General features: G+C 41.4%; 1 protein-coding gene across 2 annotated transcripts in view; it reads right to left on the bottom strand.

Moving 5' to 3' along the window:
• CHRM3 (cholinergic receptor muscarinic 3) overlaps positions 1 to 16,747 on the bottom strand; it is a 527,196-nt gene extending 510,449 nt beyond the window's left edge. Inside the window, exon 1 of one of the 2 annotated variants that reach the window (XR_003116667.1) lies at positions 16,086 to 16,747. The gene's annotated coding sequence lies outside the window, so the exon portion shown is untranslated. The remainder of the gene's footprint in view (positions 1 to 16,085) is intronic. The other variant, XM_025365316.1, reaches the window with a different exon arrangement.
• Between the last annotated feature and the right edge of the window lie 3,651 nt (positions 16,748 to 20,398).

The following is a 20,398-nucleotide window of genomic DNA, read 5'->3' as shown; positions in this document are numbered from 1 at the left end:
TCAGCCCTTTGTATCTGTGGGTTCCACATCTGTCAATTTAACTAATCTCACATCAAAAATATTCCAGAAAAAAATCCACAAAGTTCCAAAAAGCAAAACTTGAATTTGCCTCGTGCTCAGTACTATGTTGAATCCACTCACATGAAGTGATGTGTAGGCACTGCATTAGGTATTATAAGTAACCTAGAGATGATTTAAATTACATGGGAGGATGGGCATAGGTTATAATTCTGTGCTGTTTTATACATGAGACTTGAGCATCCTGTGATTTTGGTATCTGATAGAGGTCCTGGAGCCAATGCCCATTGGATACTGAGGGATGACTATATTTTCCTGAGGAATTCAGGCCTCCTAATATTTTTAGGACAGCTACAGCCAAGCTAGGGAGAGTAAATTTCAGGAAGTGTGGTTTCCACAGAAACCTAGAGGCAGGACAATGGAGTCACATCCAAAGAACCACAAACAGGCTGATGTGCCTACAGTGGCATAACAGAGAGGCGAAAGGGAGATGGAAGCAAAAGTTCCCTGGAGGTAAAATTGTAGGTCTTGTTACAGAACAGTAAAATCCAAAAGAGACTGAAAGTAGGGGAACAAGTTAGAGGCTATTGGAGCCTTGTAAGGGGGAGATGATGGGAAAGACCTGGATCGAGGAGGTCATAGTGAGAACAGGTGACAAGTAATTAATGTGATGCAGGTTAGGGAAATTCAATAGGACTTACGAGCTGCATGTAAAGAGGGAAGGTATCTTTGTAAACATTCAAAAGGATTCAAGTCTGAATCCTTGCTTCTCCTAGGAAGAATGTGATGCAATCAATGCATATCGGAAAAATAGGAAGAATGGCATATTTTGGAGAAAGGTGATGGGTTCCAATGTCCAAATCATACATTAGAGGTGTCTGATGGATATTCTTTGCAGGAATGCCTAACAGAGGGCCAGAAATGGATATGTAGCACTTGGGAGGAGGTTTCATGCTTGAGATCTGTTTCTATGAATACTTGGTGCCATAAATGCCATAAATGCAGCTGCAAATAACAAGAGTGAATAAAGAGGCCGGGTCATTTCCAGGCAGTGACTTAGCAGGAGTCTACATAGAAACTTAGACAGGGACTCAGAAGATACAGGCTTAGAGTTTTGCAGCTTCGGGTGTGGCATTCAACCTTTTCAGATTCCAGGATCCTCAAATATAAAATAAGAGGCCCCCATTAGATAATCTTAAAAATCCCTTCAAAGCCTTCCAGGCACGGTGGCTCACGCCTGTAATCCCAGCACTTTGGGAGGCCGAAGAGGGTGGATCACCTGAGGTCAAGAGATTGAGACCAACCTGGCCAACATGGTGAAACCCTGACTCTACTAAAAATAAAAATTAGCTGGGCGTGGTTGTGTGCGCCTGTATTCCCAGCTACTCAGGAGGCTGAGGCAGGAGAATCGCTTAAACCCAGGAGGTAGAGGTTGCAGTGAGCTGAGATCACACCACTGTACTCCAGTCAGGTGACAGAGAGAGACTCCATCTCAAAAAAAAAAAAAAAAAAAACAGAGGAAAAAAGAGAGAGAAGAATTTTGGGATCAGGAGAAGACAAAATACGGAATGGTAACTTGAAAAGTTTCAAGGGTAAGAAAAAGTGTGCTTTAAGGAAAGTCAAGTCAAACGTGCCATAGTTAGAGGAAAATATCTTACAGAGAAACAGGATGGAGAGTGCCAGTGTGGGAGGAAGAAGAGCTGAGCGTGCAGCAGAAAAGTGTGATGGGGCACAGATTTCTGTTTTTGATGAAGCTGGAGAGGGGCCACAGGCTGCCTCACTTGCCATAGCCTTCAAACCCAGACACCAGTTTCTTTGTTCAGCCTGGTTCGATGTTGTGGCCTCACCCTTGAGAATCGGCATTTCATCCGTAGATTAACATGGGCTAGGCCTGTCCCTAAGACTGTGGGAATGTTTCAGTCCCTCCCAGAATCAACTTTCTGATTTTCTTTTCAAGCCTAGACCCTTGGGTTGTTCTCTTTTTGCCTGGTTCCTGCTTCTGATGAGAAAGATATGCATGCATTTTATATAAAAGGCAACATGGTACGACCTGGATTCACTGAGCTTCTGTGACATTATTAGCTGTTTAAACTGAGGAAAGTCCTCAGTATGTTTCAGTTTCCTTTTATGTATATATATAAAAATAGTAACAATTTCTATTTAAAGAGGGTTGTTGACTGCATGGTATTGGCATAAAAACACACACACAGACCAATGGAATGGAATAAAGAGCCCAAAAATAAATCCTTGTATTTACGGTCAACTGATCCTCAACAAAGATGCCAAAAACACACAATGAAGAAAGGACACTCTTCAACAAATGCAGTTGGGAGGACTAGATATCCCATGCAGAAGAATGAAGTTGGATCTTACGTCACACCAAATACAAAAATCATATCAAATTGGATTAAAGACTTAAATTTAAAACCCAAAACTCTGAAACCACCATAAGAAATCATTGGGAAAATGTTTAGAACGTTAGTCTCAGCAAAGACCTTTTGGGTAAAATCTCAAAAGCACAGGCAACAAAAACAAAACTAGACAAATGGGATTATATCGAGAGAAAACATTTCTGCATGGCAAAGGAAAAAATAAAGTGAGAGGCAACCTAAAATATGGGAGAAAATATTTGCAAACTATCCCTCTGACAAGGGATTAATAACCAGAGCATATAAGGAAGTCAAAAGACTCTAGAAAAAAAGAAAATAATCTGATTAAAACATAGGCAAAAGATGTGAACAGAGATTTCTCAAAATAAAACATACAAATGGCCAACAGGTATATACAAATAAAACTAGCGGCCGGGCACAGTGGCTCACACCTGTAATCCCAACTTTTTGGAAGGCCGAGGTGGGCGGATCACTTAAGGCCAGGAGTTTGAGACCGGCCTGGCCAACATGACAAAACCCCGTCTCTCACAATACAAAAATTAGCCGGGCATGGTGGCAGGCACCTGTAATCCCAGCTACTTAGGAGGCTGAAGTAGGAGGATCACTTGAACCAGGAGACAGAGGTTGCAGTGAGCCAAGATCATGCCGTTGCTTTCCAGCCTGGTGACAGAGCGAGACTCCATCTCAAAAAAGTAAAATAAAATAAAATACAAATAAATAAATAAATAAATAAATAAATAAATAAATAAATAAAACTCCATAGGATCCAGCAATCCCACTACTGGATATACATCCAAAGGAACTGAAATCAATATGTCAAAGAGATATCGGCACTCCCATATTCACTCCAGCACTATTCATAATAGCCAAAATATGGAACCAAACTAAGTGTCGATCAACAGAAGAATGGAGAAGAAAATGTGGTGTATATACACAATAGATACCACTCACCCTTAAAAAAGAAGAAAATTCTCCTTCTGCAATGAAGTGGTTGGACTTGGAGGACATTGTGTTAAGTGAAATGAGTCAGGCACAGAAAGACAAATGCCGCATGTTCTCACTGACATGCAGAATCCCAAAAACTTACAGATGAAGAGTAGAATGGGGGTTCCCAGCAGGGACAGGGAAGGGGTGATGGTTGGGGAGATGTTGATCAAAAGGTACAAAGTTTCAGTTAGGATGAGTAAGTTTGAGAGATCTATTGTGCAACACAATGACAACTATGGTTAATGGTCACGAACACTTGATAACTGTTAAGAGAATAGATCTTATAATGTTCTCACAGCAAAAAAATAAAAATAAAAAAATATAAAAAATCAGAGGTGATGGATATATTAATTAGTCTGATGTAATCATTTCACAAAGTACCACAATATCAAAGCATTACACTGTACGCCATAAATATATATAAGGTTTAATTGTCAACTATACATGAAAAAAGAGGACTGTTGATTCAATGAGATATTGTCTGAAAATCTGAAGCCTTATAATTCAATATTTAATATAATTCATCATAATTATCAACAGCCATCATCGTCATCATCATTGTTACCGGTTCTTTCTTCAGGATATCTTGCATTGGCTAAAAGTTACTTTCTTTGCCCATGGTGGTTCCTGAGGTTTTCAGACCTTCAAAGAGACCTCGGTTCCAACATATTACTTTGTCTTTTTTAATCTGCTTTCAAAGTAGTCACTTCCTTTTTTCTTACCTTAATATATGGGCTTTTTTTGTGGGTATAATTTTAGACTATACATTTCCAAGTTATATCCTGCTTACTTTCCAAAGAGAATCCGAGAATGCTTATATTAAAACTGAAAGTTTAAAAAAATCCTAGAACAAAAGGGAAGTAATATACAGAAAAACCAAGCAAAACTGGCCACTGAGATTGAATGTTATTTTTAGGTCTAAGTTTCCCAGCAGCCAATGCGAAAATGAAATAAAGATGGCTTAATTTTATTGTCAGATAATTGCTCTTATTATTCCAAAGGAGGTTCAATTTTCGCTTGTATTAAACTGCAGAAAACACACAGTACCATGTGGGAGACATATTAACTATACCAAGGAACAAAATTTTCAGGGGTTTGATAGAAGACGTAGAAATATTCTTTATATTGGCAGAGTATGGTGGCTCATGTCTATAATATTAGCACTTTTTGGGAGGCTGAGGGGGTCAGATCACTTGAGATCAGGAGTTTGAGACCAGCCTGATCAACATGGTGAAACTCCATTTCTACCAAAAATACAAAACTTAGCCAGGCATGGTGGTGCATGCCTGTAATCCCAGCTACCTGGGAGGTTGAAGCAGGAGAATCGCTTGAACGTGGGGAGGCGGAGGTTGCAGTGGGACAAGATGGTGCCATTGCACTCCAGCCTGGGCAAAAGAGAAAAACTCGGTCTCAAAAAAAAAAAAAAAAAAGCTCTTTATATAATTTCACTAACCCAGACTGCAAAAGTCTCCTATTGATTCAAAGCTGTAGCTTTTATTGTCTTACGTTCTACTTTTAAGTTTCTTCTCCATAAGATATAGCCTCCTTTGCTGACATCTCTAGGTTCCTCAAACGTACTCCTGTCCTCCCTCTACCCAGGCAAATGACCTTCCTGAGTTCCACAATAGAACTATCTTTTAAATGACAAATATGGTATCAGTAACAAACATTCATCATTATGAAGACTCATCTCTCCAAAATTCCAAAGGGAATATTGATGTTTACTTCTAAAAAAATTTTCTTTTCAACAAATGCCTTCTTGTTTGCCCCCAGTTACTGGCATTCTAACACACAGTCCCCATGACATTTTCCTTTTGTTTTTCACACTGCTTCTTCCTAAATTGTAGTTTTATTAAATACACTAAAATTTTTGGTATATCTTTTACAACATTTTCTATATATATAAAAATGTATATTTTTATATAAATATATATATATTTTTTAAAACGGAGTCTCGCTCTGTTGCGCAGGTTGGAGTGTAGAGGCATGATCTCAGTTCACTGCAACCTCCGCCTCTCCAGTTCAAGCGATTCTCCTGCCTTGGCCTCCGAGTAGCTGGGACTACACGCACGTGCCAGCTCGCCTGGCTAATTTTTTGTATTTTTAGGAGAGACGGGGTTTCACCATGTTAGCCAGGATGGTCTTGATCTCCTGACCTCGTGATCTGCCCATCTCAGCCCCACAGAGTGCTGGGATTACAGGCATGAGCCACCACACTCGGCCACAACATTTTCTATATTTTTATTTCAAATTTATATTCATTCATGGAATAAAAAGTAATATACCTATACATATGTGTTAGATGATAGAGATATGTATACATTCAGAATTTGAAAGGAGTCATCTATTCTTTATGGTGCTAAAGAATTTGAAAACTTACATTTCAGTATAAAATGCAGCAATCTGAGAGTGCATGTCATCAAACACGGTAATTTTAACTTGGCATCAAAGATCAATAATTACTACCTCATCAGTAGTTCATCACTCAACATTAGCCTAAAGACGTAAGTATAGCTTGGAACTTCCGGGGTAGTATCTGTGTCTTACTGTTACAAATCCAAAGTCTAGCACAATCTGAGGAGCAGAGGGAGAAATTGCTGAATAAAGACATACTTAAGTGATCAGAAATTCAAAGGAAACATATTTCTACATTGCTAGGCCATTTTAAGCAGATTGATTTTTATGCAGTTAAATCAGTCAATCTTTTGGAATAAGTTGCAGATTTTAAGAAGAGGGAGATAGATTTACATTTAAAGTCAAGTTGCCAGGGTCTATTATTATCCCAGTTTTGTATAGAGTAAATGTTAGAATATGTATAGAAAAATATCAGAGGCAACCCTGTCGTGGCATCAAACTGTTAACCATAGTTGTCTTTGGGGGCATTGAGTTATGGTGGACTTTTACTTTTGATATATATTTCCATAATGTTTGAATTTTTGTATCACATATATTACTTTTATAAGGAGACAAACAAAAACATTGTATTTACTTTTTTCGAGACAAGATCTCGCTCTGTTGCCCAGGCTGGAGTGTGGTGGCACCATCACAGCTCACTGCTGCTTTGAACCCACGGACTCAAGGGATCCTCCTTGCCTCAGCCTCCCAAGTAGCTGAGACTACAGGCAGGTGCACCACCAAACTCAGCTGATTTTTAATAATTTTTGTAGTGATGTGTTCTTGCTAAGTTGCCCAGGTTGGTCTTGAACTTCTGGCCTCAAACAATCCTCCCACCTCAGCCTTCCAAAGTGAGCCACTGTGCTTATTTACATATTTTATATGTGAATGTGAATACTAAGCATTTATGAAGAAGACTCGGCACTAGATACTTGAAGGCTGTCAAAGACCAACAAAAGAGCATCTTTCAAGGAGTTCACAGTCTGCTACTTGAAACAATGTATGACGCACACACACCTTAAAACCAAGAGTGAATGGAATCAGGGATAAAAGTGAGATTCTGATAGAGTAACAGAAGATGAATTCATTTCAAGTGGTCCTGGGCAAATTGCTAAAATTTGGACCCCTGATGATGTGGCAGAAAGGGCATCCCACACAACAAGAGAACATGGCGGAGGATGAGGGTACCTGCAACAGCAAGTACCAGGGTAAAGTGAAGGGCGACCTTGAGACTTGAGACTGAACTCAAAATGCAAACCCAAGCCGTGAAATAGGGTGAAGCTGATGAGAGACGTTTAGTCTTTATTCAACAAGTAATGGAAAGGGATGTCAAAGAAGGTGTTTGAGGGTGGGAGAAAGATGATCACATTTGGTCTTCAATAAGAGTAATCTGTATAAAATGGATCAAAGGCAATAGTATGGTCAATGAGATAATCTGGGAAGCTCAGAAACTAACAAAAGATATAAAGCTATAACATAAAGCCTTTCTTCTCAGTGTGGTCCAAGCACAGAGGAGCAGTATCTGCATCGCCTGAAGGCTGGTTAGAAATGCAGATTCTCAGGCCCCAACCCAGACCTCACGGATCAGAGCCTGCATTTTATCAAGATCCCTATGTGATCTGAATGCACATTAAAGTTGCAGAAATGATGAATTAAGATATTGACAGCAGGAGGGGAAAGTAGCCAAGAAGGTTGAGATCTTACTTGGTTGAATCATGAGAATTTGGTACCTGGCTAAATGTGGGAGGTGAGGGAAGAGAATAAATCTAGATTACTTGATTTATTCATAGCGTTTGAGCTGTAGGATGGTCATGCTATTCATAGAAATAGGAACCCCAGGAGGGGAACAGGATGAGGAAGAAGGAGGTGAAGGCTGTGCTATCCAGCAAGCACATGGAAATCTCCTTACTGAAGCCAAGTGAGGCTTGGAGATGAGCAAATGAGTGTGACCCACATGGAAAGGGTATTGGAAACCATGAAGACAGAGGCAGGTATGAAAGGAGAGGCAGGGGAAGAGTATGGGAGTCAACCAGGGAGAAACTGCTGGAGAGCCCTACACTCTGCAGAAGATGGGGGTGGGGAACAGGAAGGAGAGAAAAGAACCAGAGGAGAGAAGAGAGCTAGGGAGGTATAATTCTCTCAAAATTAAGGGAGTTTAAAGGTGTTGCTAAGAGATTAATCAGGACAGACAAGGAAGGGCTACCCATTTTATGACTAAGAGGTTACAGGTGACTTTTGGAAAAGTCATTGCTATAAACCTCATGAAGGTGGATGAGAGGAGTCAAAAGATTTAAAGTCAGAGGATAGTGAGATTAGGGTAGTGTGATTGCTGTTCAGTGAGTGTAACTGAAAAGGTTAAGAAAGATCATGAAAATTTAGAAGTGGCACATAGGACCAGGTTGAAATAACTTTAAACTTTTCAACTTTAAAGATTTTCTTATGGAAGAAAGATCAGAAGTGTTCTCATTATAATTCTCATAATTATTAAGAAGGCAAACAAGCACAATGAGAATTAGATTTTTGGCTCAATATAAAGAGGACCTGCGTCTCACTGCTCTGTGAAAATGGAATGACCCTCTGGTGAGTGTTAATTTCTCAAACATACAGACTGCACAGTGTAACACAAGAGAGAGGTCCAAAGCCAAAAGTTGCTCATTAATGACATCTGCAATGGTCTGAATGGTGGTTCCTCCAAAAGATGTGCCCACCTCCTAATCCCCAGGTTCTGTCATTACCTTGTATGACAAAAGATGTGATGAAGTTAAGGCTCTTGAAAGGAGGAGCTTATCCTAGATTTTCTGGGTGGGCCTTCACTGCAATCACACATATCCTTATAAGACAGGCATATACAGGAGGAGACAATGAAAGAGGTGGAGGAGCCAACGTGACCACAGAAGCAGAGATTGGAATGATGTGCTCGCAAGTCAAGGAATGCAGATAGCCACCAGGAGCTGAAGGAAGAAAGGAAGGATTCTCCCCTAGGGTCTTTAGAGGAAGTGCAGTCTTGCCAACACCTTGATTTCAGACTTGTGGCTTCCAGAATTGTGAAAGAATAAACTTCTGTTTTAAAACCTAAGAAATTCATGCAACATCTAACATCCCTTTCCAACCCCGATTTGTTTAGCTACACTCACATTGATCGTATGCTCCTGAAAAGCAGAGCCCTTGACTTACTGTGTATCCAAAACAGAACGTCCATGGTACCTGGCACATTAGATGATACTGACATGAAAGATGTGATAACAGATGTATATACAACTCCTATGTAAATGAACATAGGTGGATTAGATACAAAGAGATAGATAATTGATAGGTAGATAGATGGAGTGATTGAGTCATTTACTCATTCTACTCAAGCATGTATTTATTATATATTTACTTATATACTCTCATGAAGGTAACTTCTTTGGAGAGAATCAAAATAACTACTACCTGGGTTATCCTTGAGCATCAAATTTTATATTAAAAATGGTAAGTGCCCTAGTATTCAGAGTAGAGGGAAGTGACTTGTAGCTGTTTAGTCAGAACTATTTTCAGTTTCTAAATTCAAATGAATGAGGGGATTTAAAATAATTAATCACAGGGAAAACAGAATGGTAGTTGCGCTCAAGGAAATCTGGAAGAGTTTGGCTGGTCCTTGCGTGATGGGAAGGATCTGGGGTGAGGAGAGAAGAAGGGAGGACTCCATATAAAGAAACATCATGGCCATTCCAGATTCCCATCATCTCTCCCTTCACACAAGCTACTGCATGTGGCATGTGTTATTGGGCATGTGAGAAAGCACAGGAAACATGCAGGAGGATCATCACATCTATTTCAAGCATGAGAACTTCTTTTCAATGTAAATCATTTGAGAGACCTCCCACAACAGAAGTTGTGCTTTTAGACTATTTTGACTAAGAAAATTGAAAAATCACAAAAAAGACTGTGTTCAATAACATTTTTAAATGACTATGCATATATATTTAAATATAATCATCAAAAATATTGTCAATATGAAGCCAAAAACCCAGTAATATTTAATATTTATATGGATTCTTCTTTCTTTCTTTCTTTGCTATGTTGAAGAGATGGAGTCTTGCTATGTTGTCCAGGCTGCAGTACAGTGGATATTCACAGGTTCAATCATAGTGTATTATAACCTTGAACTCCTGGCCTCGAGTGATCTTCCTGCCTCAGCCTCCTGAGTACCTGGGACTACAGGTGTATGCCACCATGTTCAGCCAAAATTTATGTGGATTCTGAGTCTATAAAATACCACTGGATTAGGGTTCAATGGAAGTGAGAGCTAACTCAATGGAATGCCAAATGGCTGTGGGCAAGAATTGGCCTGTATATATTACTAATTAACAGTAACCAGGTTTCTCTCCAGTCTGGATCCCATGGGCAATTCTAGTGGGAGAAATATACTCCAAAGTGACAAGTCTTACAAAATGTAGACAAAGGCTGTTAGCAGCTCCTTTTTCCTACAGTTTAGTGACAGAATATTTTTATATGTATCTACGTCTATAGCCATAGCTACCTGTGATAAATTAGAAGGCTTCATTAGAAACCAAACACTGCATGTTCTCACTCATAGGTGGGAATGGAACATTGAAAACACTTGGACACAGGAAGGGGAACATCACATACTGGGGCCTGTTGTGGGGTGGGGGGAGGGGGGCGGGATAGCATTAGGAGATATACCTAATGTAAATGACGAGTTAATGGGTGCAGCACGCCAACATGGCACATCTATACATATGTAACAAACCTGCACGTTGGGCACATGTACCCTAGCACTTAAAGTATAATAATAAATATATATAAGAACATCAAAACACTTCGCAGCCATAAATGCAGGGAAGTACACACTTGGTAGCCCCTCTCTCTGGGGACTCTCTCCAAAACAGGCTGAAAGTATTTTACCTTGGTTTAGACTCACCTGAATTCTATCTGAACAGCAGTAGTTGGCGGATATCCCGCCTGAACCAGGATGTCTATATTAGCACCACTTCCTGTGCTAGAGGTGACAGAAGGTAGACGATGTCTTGGCTCAGCTGACATGCCAAATTTCAAGGGAACAGTGGGGACAGGAAGCAGGCTAGGGCTGGGCTAGAACAAATGACCTAATGAAGGATTAATTCTGCAGTGGATAGTCAGCCACTCAAATTACATTGCTTGGGAGAGGTGTGGAGAACTGAGATTTGATCTTGCCAACAATGACAGACAAGGAGAATTTATTTGTCAAGTGGAACCGGGCAGTACAAGTCTCAGACGGAAATGATGTGCTATCAGAGAGGAGCTGTGCCTTAGGTCCAAGGGTTTGTCACATTGAGATTGAATCAGAGACAGAACAGAAAGAAAGGGGTCTTGCTCCTGGAGAGAAGTTCTTGGCAAGGCGAGGCTGACTGTCAAGGTCATAGTTAAAATTTTCCCAGGTCAGACATTAAATCCAGTACTGAAAGTGAAAATTGAAAACTCCATAAAATCCTAGTCCTACGAAATGGTAAAAATGACAGGAGTTAGAGAAACTGAGGTGAGGGGGCATGGGAATTGCTAGAGCTCACTAGGGTTAGGACAGACTCTGCACTGGTTGTAGAATCAGAAGGGCGAGGCTCCCGAGTCCCATGCAGAGCAGGCTTGGAAAGGGAAGGTCTCAAAGCCCACAATGCATCTGCCAGCTACTGCTTGTCAAATTGTTTTTTGTTTTTTGTTTTTAATTGTTGGCCACCATCGTTTTTCTCAAAGCGTTCATATTCCGGTTGGTTTCAGGATGAACTGGCACAATTGGTGAGAAGCTGGCAGGGGCTCAGAATATTCCTTCTGTTGACTTCCTGTCATCACTACTGAACCCTGGGTCTGTGTCAATGTGACAAGCTGCAGCTGCAGCCTCAGCAGAGGAAGCTAAGAAGGTACATGTCGGCCAGAGTCCTTGGCCTTCAGGAGGGGATGAGCGGGAAGTTCCAACAGGTGGGAGAATGCAGATCGCCAGCCTAAAGCGGAGAGCCTGCCAGAGGCTAGGAGAATCTGCAAGCTGCCAAAACTTCTGGATAGAAAACAACACATAAGCTAAAAACTGAGCCAGAGGGCCACTACATACTGTCACTCAGTGCTGTCCATCATGGGGTACTGAGGGGACTCTGGGTTCCAATCAAGCACTGCATTTCAGAGTTTGTTCAGAAAGCACATCCACACGCATTGGATCCTCAAAACCAATCCATGGTATAGACAGGGCAACTACTATGGTCTCCAAGTGTACAGTGGGGAATGAAATGCTTGAGGCCACACAGTTATCATATAAGCCACGCTATGGCTTAATGTTTTCAATTGCTTCACCAAACCAAAATTACTATTATGATGATGATTATTTAGAGACAGAGTCTCAGTCTGTCATACAGGCTGGAGAGCAGTGGCATGATCCTAACTCACTGCATCCTCGAACTTCTGCATTCAAGCTATCTTCCCACTGCATCCTCCTTAGTAGCTAGGAATACAGGTGCACACCACCATGCCTGGCTAAGTTTTTACTTTTTTTGTAGAGATAGGGTCTGGCTATGTTGCCCAAGCTGATCTTGAATTCCTTGCCTCATGTAATCCTCCTGCCTTGGCCTCCCAAAGTACTGCCATTACTGGCACAAGCCACTGTGCCCAGACCAAAATTATTTTTATTTCTTGAGTTGAAGACAACACTAATGGAGATCTATACTCTCTGGGGCATGCAACTGCTAAGGGAAGGCAGCAGGCTAACAGAGCTCTCCAGGTGCTAGGTTCACTAATGAAAAGGGAAGCCTTTCATGAGGCAGAGAATTGCTTGAACCCGGGAGGCGAAGGTTGCAGTGAGTCAAGATCACGCCACTGCACTCCAGCCTGGGCAACAGAGTGAGACTCCGTCTCAAAAAAAAAAAAAAAAAGAAAAGAAAAAAGAAAGAAAAAGAAGTGGGGGAGGTCTTTCATATCTGCACATCCTCTCCGTGGAGGGCGGGCAGAGGCAGCAATGTAGTGATGAGTGATCTGAAGAAAGAGTCTGCTTAGTATTTGAGCTGAACAAAGGTATCTTCCCTAATGGAGAAGATAGGGCCTTTCAGATCCGAGAAACTAACTTCCAATTTGACTGATTTTGCTTCCTGTCATATACATCAGATTATCTCTTCATAAAATCAAAACTTTCCATTGATGTTGAAATTTTATTCCAAAGTTCTGAAAGGCTAGTAATTTTTCAGAACAGGGCTTCTGCTGGACTTGCTGAACTTTATAGATGAAAATACATTGCATCTAGGAAAACACTATATTCAACAATTAAGCATTAAGGCACATTTTATTACGCCGATTAACTTTGAAAAGTAAACATGGTAGAGGGATTTGATTAAAATTTTATTAGGCTCATAGATACCTTTAACAACAGTCTTATGTAAGGAGGATACATTTTAAATTCACAAACATAAAAGACGACATCTCTAGTTACTCACTGATCCTCCGAGATCACAGTGAGAATAATGCTATTAGTCATCATATGATATAAAATCAGGTTCCATAAGTGAAGGACAGACACATGTCTCTGCATACTGATCAGGGTCTCCATCTTCATATGATTCACGGTTCATTCATCTCTTATCTAAAGTGCCACTACACCACAGCTGTTCCCAGTATAAACTTCCCGGCACTGCAAACAAGACCCAATTTCTTAATAGTCACACTGGAATCGTCCAGGCCATTTAGCAGTAAGCAACTGAGCCTGCCAATGTTAACAAAGTTATTAGGCAAGAACAATATGTTGGCTGGGAAAATAACAGAGATTTTAACTAAAAATCTGAAAAATATATTATTTTATAATTTACAAATACATGAGGCAACTGTGCTTCTAACCATATCGTTTAACTTTCTGCTATTCAATTTACAAGTGTGAATCTAAGAAATTCTATTTCTGCCAATTTCACATTTTTTCTATGCTCACTTTCAACAGGTTGCCTGCAATTATAGGCTAAAATATCATTAAAAGAACTTCATATTTTAAATACTCTAATTTAAAATAACACATTTTCTTTGTTAAGAAAATAAATCGTTTGTCTTTATAAGGAAAAAATGAGAAGGTACACTCTAAAGAACTTTTACACATTCCTAAGTAATCTTCAAAAGTAAATAATACTTTGAAGTGACATTTTACTTCCCCCTACCCCAGAATAAAAATAGGGTACTGAATATTCATCATAGATTTCTCTAAATTTTAAAGCAAAGTTTCCTAAATAAGCTTAAATGTAGGTTTAATACAGAACTACTCATTATAACACTTGTTCTTTCTTTAAAACTTGACCAATTCCACACTTGCTCCTTTTCCCAAATTACACTTTTCTCTTACAATAATTTTCCACACAGAACATTTACAAAGATTTTTCAAAGTCTACTTTTTATCTCATTTTCTTTTTCAACTATTGAGTTCATTTGAATAATGACCCAACGCTATTTAAAAAACAATATTTCGACACTGCTATTTTCATGCTACATTCAATCTCATAATACCCCCCAACCTAGAGAAACATTGTAAATCAGACCGGCAATGTCATTATTTTTAAATTAGTATTAAAGCGAACATTATATTTCCATATGGAAACCACTACAAAAACAATGTGCTTTCTAGCCCAACAATAGCTAATTATGTATTAAGCTAATTGAGACAAACCATGTAAACAAAATCTAAAAATAGGCTATTCGGCAGTCGAAGCTATGATGTAAACCACATTTCTGTGGCATGTTGGAATGCACACTGAAGAAGCAGGCATGTTCCTTGCACATGTAAACTTCGGAATATCAGCTCTTATAACAAGAGGGTGCACCCAACACCTCATTTATCCCACAGTATTTGGAACAGAAATACCTTAGTCTTTTATTAACGTGGTACCACTACAATACTGCCTGCATGCAGGTATCTGCTCTAGGCCTAGCTTTCCCCTTTCTGAACTACAGGTTCTTATACATAGTCCCTCTTAAGTAAATATACGGGCATTGTTTTAAACACAGGAAATAATGATGAATGGTTCATGCAATATAACGATCTCACAATATGAAATTATCTGGACTATATAATCACTGCACCCAGTTAAAAATTATTTTTCAAATAGTAACCTACAAAGGTCAAAATGGGAGGAGGGGACAGGTTATCTGCCTTGGAACTCAGAGAGCAAGAGAGAAAGGAAAAGTCTGTGCAAAGCATATTGTGAAATAACCAGTGTTCTTAACCACACATCGCTTTGATAAATACATTTCTGTCCTAAAGAGGGCCGTCCTTTCACATTGCAAACACGGACACGGGCAGGGATCGAGGGGACATATCCTTGCAGCCTTTGGACAGGTTCCAGTAACACTTGCAGACAAATGAAGGTTTGCATTCTTGAAATCTGTCCATATGGATACAGTTCCCGAATCTCTGCTGCCTCTACCACTTCCAAATGCGTGCAAGGAGAGTCGGACACACGCACAAGCATGCAGTACAGGATCTCCATTCCAACACGCACACCGCGAAGTAGACAAGTGAATTCTGCTGCTGGAGTCAACTGTCCGCCCGCCCCCGCCGTTTAAAAACACGCAGAAATTAACCTCGCTATTAGGAGGCAATGCTGAGAAAGTGTTCCAAAGAGGAGAAACGGTGCAGCCCAGCGGCCGCTGCCTTGCCAGTGTGGACTCTCCCTGGGTCAGTCAAGATGCGCACTAGGCTAGGCGCCTTCGCCCAAGTGTTACTCGAAGTGCCAAATCTGCTTTTCGCCCCCTGAAACGCAATCCGAACTTGCGGCCCCGCTGCGAGGCTGGCGAGTGCCGGCTTTAGCCTTCTTAGAAAGAAATGACGGGAAACCAAATGGGGAGATGGGAGACAAACGCTCAACACACGAGTGTGCTCACAAACACCCCGAGCCCCGTAGCTCCTCACGCTCGGGCACTTTGGAACCTCAGATCCGGCCCTGGGGAAGAGAGAACCGAAGCGAGGGAGAGCGGGGTGGGGCGTCCCCGGCTCTCTCCGGGCCACCTCTCGCATGATTCCCGTCCCTTTCGGGGCACTTGGGTGCCACCGGGCATTCCCCACCCTCAGTCCCAGAACTCCAACTCCGCACCAGATCGCGCTGTCAGAATTCAAGTGCCCCCGTCTTCCCCAAATCAACAGCCTCTCTCGTCCCTCCCCAGTTCCATCTTTGAACTCCAAACACAAGACCTCTCCTACCCGCGCCGAAAACTTTTTCCTCTTTTCACAACGAGATAAGGCAAGAAAACAGGTCAGCCGCTACCGCCACCCGCTCTGCCCCGCGCCTGGGTGGCGGGCGCCGTCCCTACCTGGCAGCTGCGCTCCAGGTGGCTGTCCCACGCCGGTCTCCGCGCCTGCCCGGTGCGCGGGTGGCGTCCGCTCCACCGTCCCTTCGTCTCCTCCGGCTCAGCGTTCAGGTAGCGACTGTCCTCAGGATCGCGCGCCCCTGCCAGGAGCTGCCCTTCGGTTCATTGCCCGTCTTCCCAGAAGCGCTGCGGCCGCCCCGGCGGACTGACGAGGAGCCTGGGGATCCGCGATCGCACCGATGGCTCCGCGGTGTGCGCTCCGGGGTCTGAGAGCGCTCCGCCCGCGGGCAGCTGTGGCCGCGCGTCACATGCCGCCTCCGGGCAGCGGCCGCGGCACCTGCCCAAGCGGCAGCGCTCCCGGCTCGGCAGTGCCGCCCCCGCGCCCTGGGCTCCCCTGCACGCTCCGGCCCTTTCTGTTCACGCCCTTTTCCCTCTGTCTCCCGCCTCACTTTTTCTCTTTTCTCCGTCTCCCTCTTTATCGTGTATTCCCTTTCTCCAAAAGCAGATAGAAGGGGCTCCCAGGGGGAGGAGGGTCTTTTCCTTCCCACGAACTCTTCCTCTGCCTGGTGGTGGCGGTCGTGGCTACTGCTGGCCGCTCCTCCTCTCCTTCCTCCTCGCGTTCCTCCTGCTCCTCCTCCTCCCCGGACTGCGAGAGCTGGTGTAATGCACAGGCTGCCTGCTTGAGACCCAAACCTGCCCGGCTTCTGAGCATGCTCAGTTGCCCTGCTGGCGCCTAGTTCCACTGCCGCGTGCCCGCTGGGCTCCGCGTTCTCCGCCTGGCAGGGGGCGAGGAGATCCCAGGGTACTCCTGGGGTGGGTGGACTGAAAGCGGGACACCAAGCAGGAGAGAGGAGGGCCTCACCCACCCAGCATGGCCTCACCTGTTCCCAAATTGTGCCTCCCGCGGCGCTTCAAGGATAGATTTTGCCGGTCAGTTAGTGGTGGTGTGTTCGCTTTTAAATTGGTTTCCCTGGACTGCTTAGAAGGACTGGAAGGAATTCGATTCCTTGGGCACAACTTATCGATGAATGAACTTCAGCTCAGTTACAATATACGAGTCCGTGGCAAGCCCTTCTCTAGGGAACAGTCTGATGAATCTACTTTTTGACATTTAGTGAGTCTCTTTCTGCAGAGCAGTGTAGTAGAGGACGACTTGACTTTTCCCTCCCTGGACAGTTACATCTTGGGAGAAAATGAGACAAGCATCCATGAAGAAGACACTGACGTGCACGCGCACGCGCATACACACACACGCACACACACTTGTTTAAATCAGAAAATAAAATGAAAGGTATAATCTTGCTAGCCAGGCTTTTAAAGCTCAAGAGGAATGAAAATCTAAGACAGAGAGAGAGAGAGAGAGACGGAGAGAGAGAGAGAGAGAGAGAATAGGTTATTATGTACTACTGCCAGCTAACTATATAAGGAAAAAGTGGAGAGATACCAAAGTTGCAAAGATACCAATGAGGCTGTCCCACGGCACTCTAGAGATTTTGTTTAAAAAGCATGTAAAGAAAGATGACAGGGGAATCTCACAAGAAAGGACAAGCATAACGATAACTGAAAAAGAAGAAAATAATGAAAAGGAAGGAAGGAGGAAGATAAAAAGAAGAAAAAATCAAAGCAAGAAATTGAAGCATAGTATGAAGTGAAATATTTAACAATATTAAAGGCAGCAAGTGATTTTAATTCTATTTGGAACAAGAAGATAAATAGGAAAAAGAGCTCTTTGAAAAATTAAGTAATGTTAAGAGATTAGAGAAACACCAGCATACTAATTCTTTTATGAATCTATATTCTCCTCTAGGTAGAACAATCTTTAGGAGAGAAGCGACTAAACTTTGTGTAGAGAGGATTGAGATCATGATGGGAAAACAGCTAGTGAGAAAGCATGTGGCTATTTAAATTAATTAAAATATCCAGGCTTAGGTAAATTGCATCCAGGATACTAGAATAGTAATAATAATAACAATATTGTAACAATTTTATTGAGATACCTATCAGAAGAAAATATAACAGTTCCTTCAGATATTTCTTTAATCTTTAAAACAATCAAACAAGTATTTTGTCCCCGTTTACTAAAGGAGAAAGGAATTTAAAGGAATAATTTAATTGTCCATTATATAGCTAGTAAGGGGAACATAAATTCAGATTTAATATATTTCCCATTACATAGAATTGTTATTTGCCTGTGGGAACAGGAGTAGCTTTGATAATATTTGATAATATTGATTCATAAAGAACAGACAAGGACCGAAAGAATGGACAATTAGTGATTATGTGGTTTTCAGAAAAAGAAAAAAGTTATTAATTTTTAATGAAAATATTCTGGTATATATACAATGGTTAAGTTTGAGACTGGCCTCTGGCAATGTTCTGGAGAAGATCCTGAAATAAATCATTTGTGACTAGTGAGAAAAGAAAAGGAAGCAGCTACAATTTAGTAAAATAAATCATACCAGATTAAATTCATTTCCACTTGTAAGTAGTTGCTAAACTCATAATACAGTATTTCCTGATGTCAGCCAACCTTCCCATTATCATTATGGACAAGGTAAATGTAGATTGCATGTTTGTATCTAACAAATTACAGTTTAGACAGAGTTGCCTCCAGTTTCTTGGTAAGTGGATTCATGCTGGGCTTGAATAAGGTATTGGTTCTGCCCTTGGTGCCAGACCATTCAGCAGATTTATCAAATTATATTTCAGAGGAAAATATAAAAGGGATACTTAATAGATTTGAGAATGAATCAAACTGGAGGCAATGCTTATTTCAAGATGCCAAAAATCAGAAACCAAAGAGTATTTACCTTTGGATGTTGGTCTAAAACAAAGGAAATCAGCTAGAACTGAAAAATACTTAGAAATCCTGCATTTTAAGTTTGGTTTTAAAATACACAAGATAACCAAAGGATTTATTCAATTATGAAACGAGACTCTGGTTCTGGACAAAACAATTAGCTAATAGCACTCACTTGCCTTTCTACCACAAAATAGCTATAAAACCTGGAAAAACTATATAAAATAACATTTTTTTGCTTCTGCAAAACCAACATAGGGCTGCAATTTGGGGTAATTGGAGGCACATGGAATGAACCCATTCCCATGGACTAGTTTTCCTCAGGGAAATTTTTTTCAGCAGAAGTTTTGGGAGGTGGAGAATAAACAGAGAGCTACGGTTTCACTGAGCAGAGGGCATACAGCGCAAGAGCTTGGAGCTATAAAGTAACTAAGGTTTCTGGAGGTGAACAAGGTAACGGAGAGGTGAGTACTGAGAGGCAGCACCAGAAGTCTGTGTGGCAATTCCTCTCAGCTCCTTGGCTGAACTGTGTCCAGAGGGATGATTCTGGAGACCTGACAGATACAGTGCAGTGGCAGAGAGGCTGAAATTTGAGTGGAGCTTCTAGTGATCACACAATTCTGAAGAGATGTTGGAATTCGTTTCCAGCCAGAGTGGAAAGACTTTGGTGAACACCTCAGGCATTTGGATGAAAGCCTTTAAGGAGACTCCTTAGATAGAAGGATAATATCCTAAGTGAAAGAATAAACTGAAATAGACGTGACTGAACAAAGCAAAAACTAGGCTTCTGTAGGATTAGGGTGATCTACCAATGACTTAACCACCTGCTAGAACACAACTCGAAGTTTTTGAGAGGAAGAAAACATAAGCTAGAATTTCTACAAATGCAGCATGCAATCAAAACTTACCAGACATGCAAAGAAGCAGAAAAGGCTACCTGATGGCAAAAAGAAAAAAGAAAAGAAAAGAAAAGAAAATACAATCAATAGAGCTCAAGAAATGATACAGATTTTGGAATTACTAAGCAAGGGTTTTTAAATAACCATGATTAATAAGTCAATGAACTACCCTGGAGATGGGAAAAATGGATTAAACAACAGAGCATTTCAGCAGGATATTAGGTTTTATAAAAATAATAAAATGAACTTTGTTGAATTGCTAAACCAAGAAGTAATTACATAAGTTTAAAAACCACCTGGATACTACACAAATAAAACTGATGGTTTCATATACAAGTCAATAGAAAATGTCCAGAGAGAGCAGAAAGGGGTGGGGGGAGGGAGAGAGAGGCGGGGGGGAAGAGAGAGAGAGAGAGAGACCAGCAGAAGCAACATTTGAAAAAATCGTGGTGAAGACCTTGAAAGATATTGATATGGTTTGGCTGTGTCCACATCCAAATCTCGTCTTACAGCTCCCATAACTCCCACATGTTGTGGGAGGGAACTGGGTGGGAGATAATTGAACAATGGGGGCTGGTTTTTCCCGTACTGTTCTCGTGATAGTGAATAAGTCTCAT

The sequence above is a fragment of the Theropithecus gelada genome, chromosome 1 (assembly GCF_003255815.1).
Source record: "Theropithecus gelada isolate Dixy chromosome 1, Tgel_1.0, whole genome shotgun sequence".
NCBI classification, from domain to species: domain Eukaryota; kingdom Metazoa; phylum Chordata; class Mammalia; order Primates; family Cercopithecidae; genus Theropithecus; species Theropithecus gelada.
The sequence above is the reverse complement of the archived record's forward strand: the minus strand, read 5'-3'. Positions and strand labels throughout refer to the sequence as shown.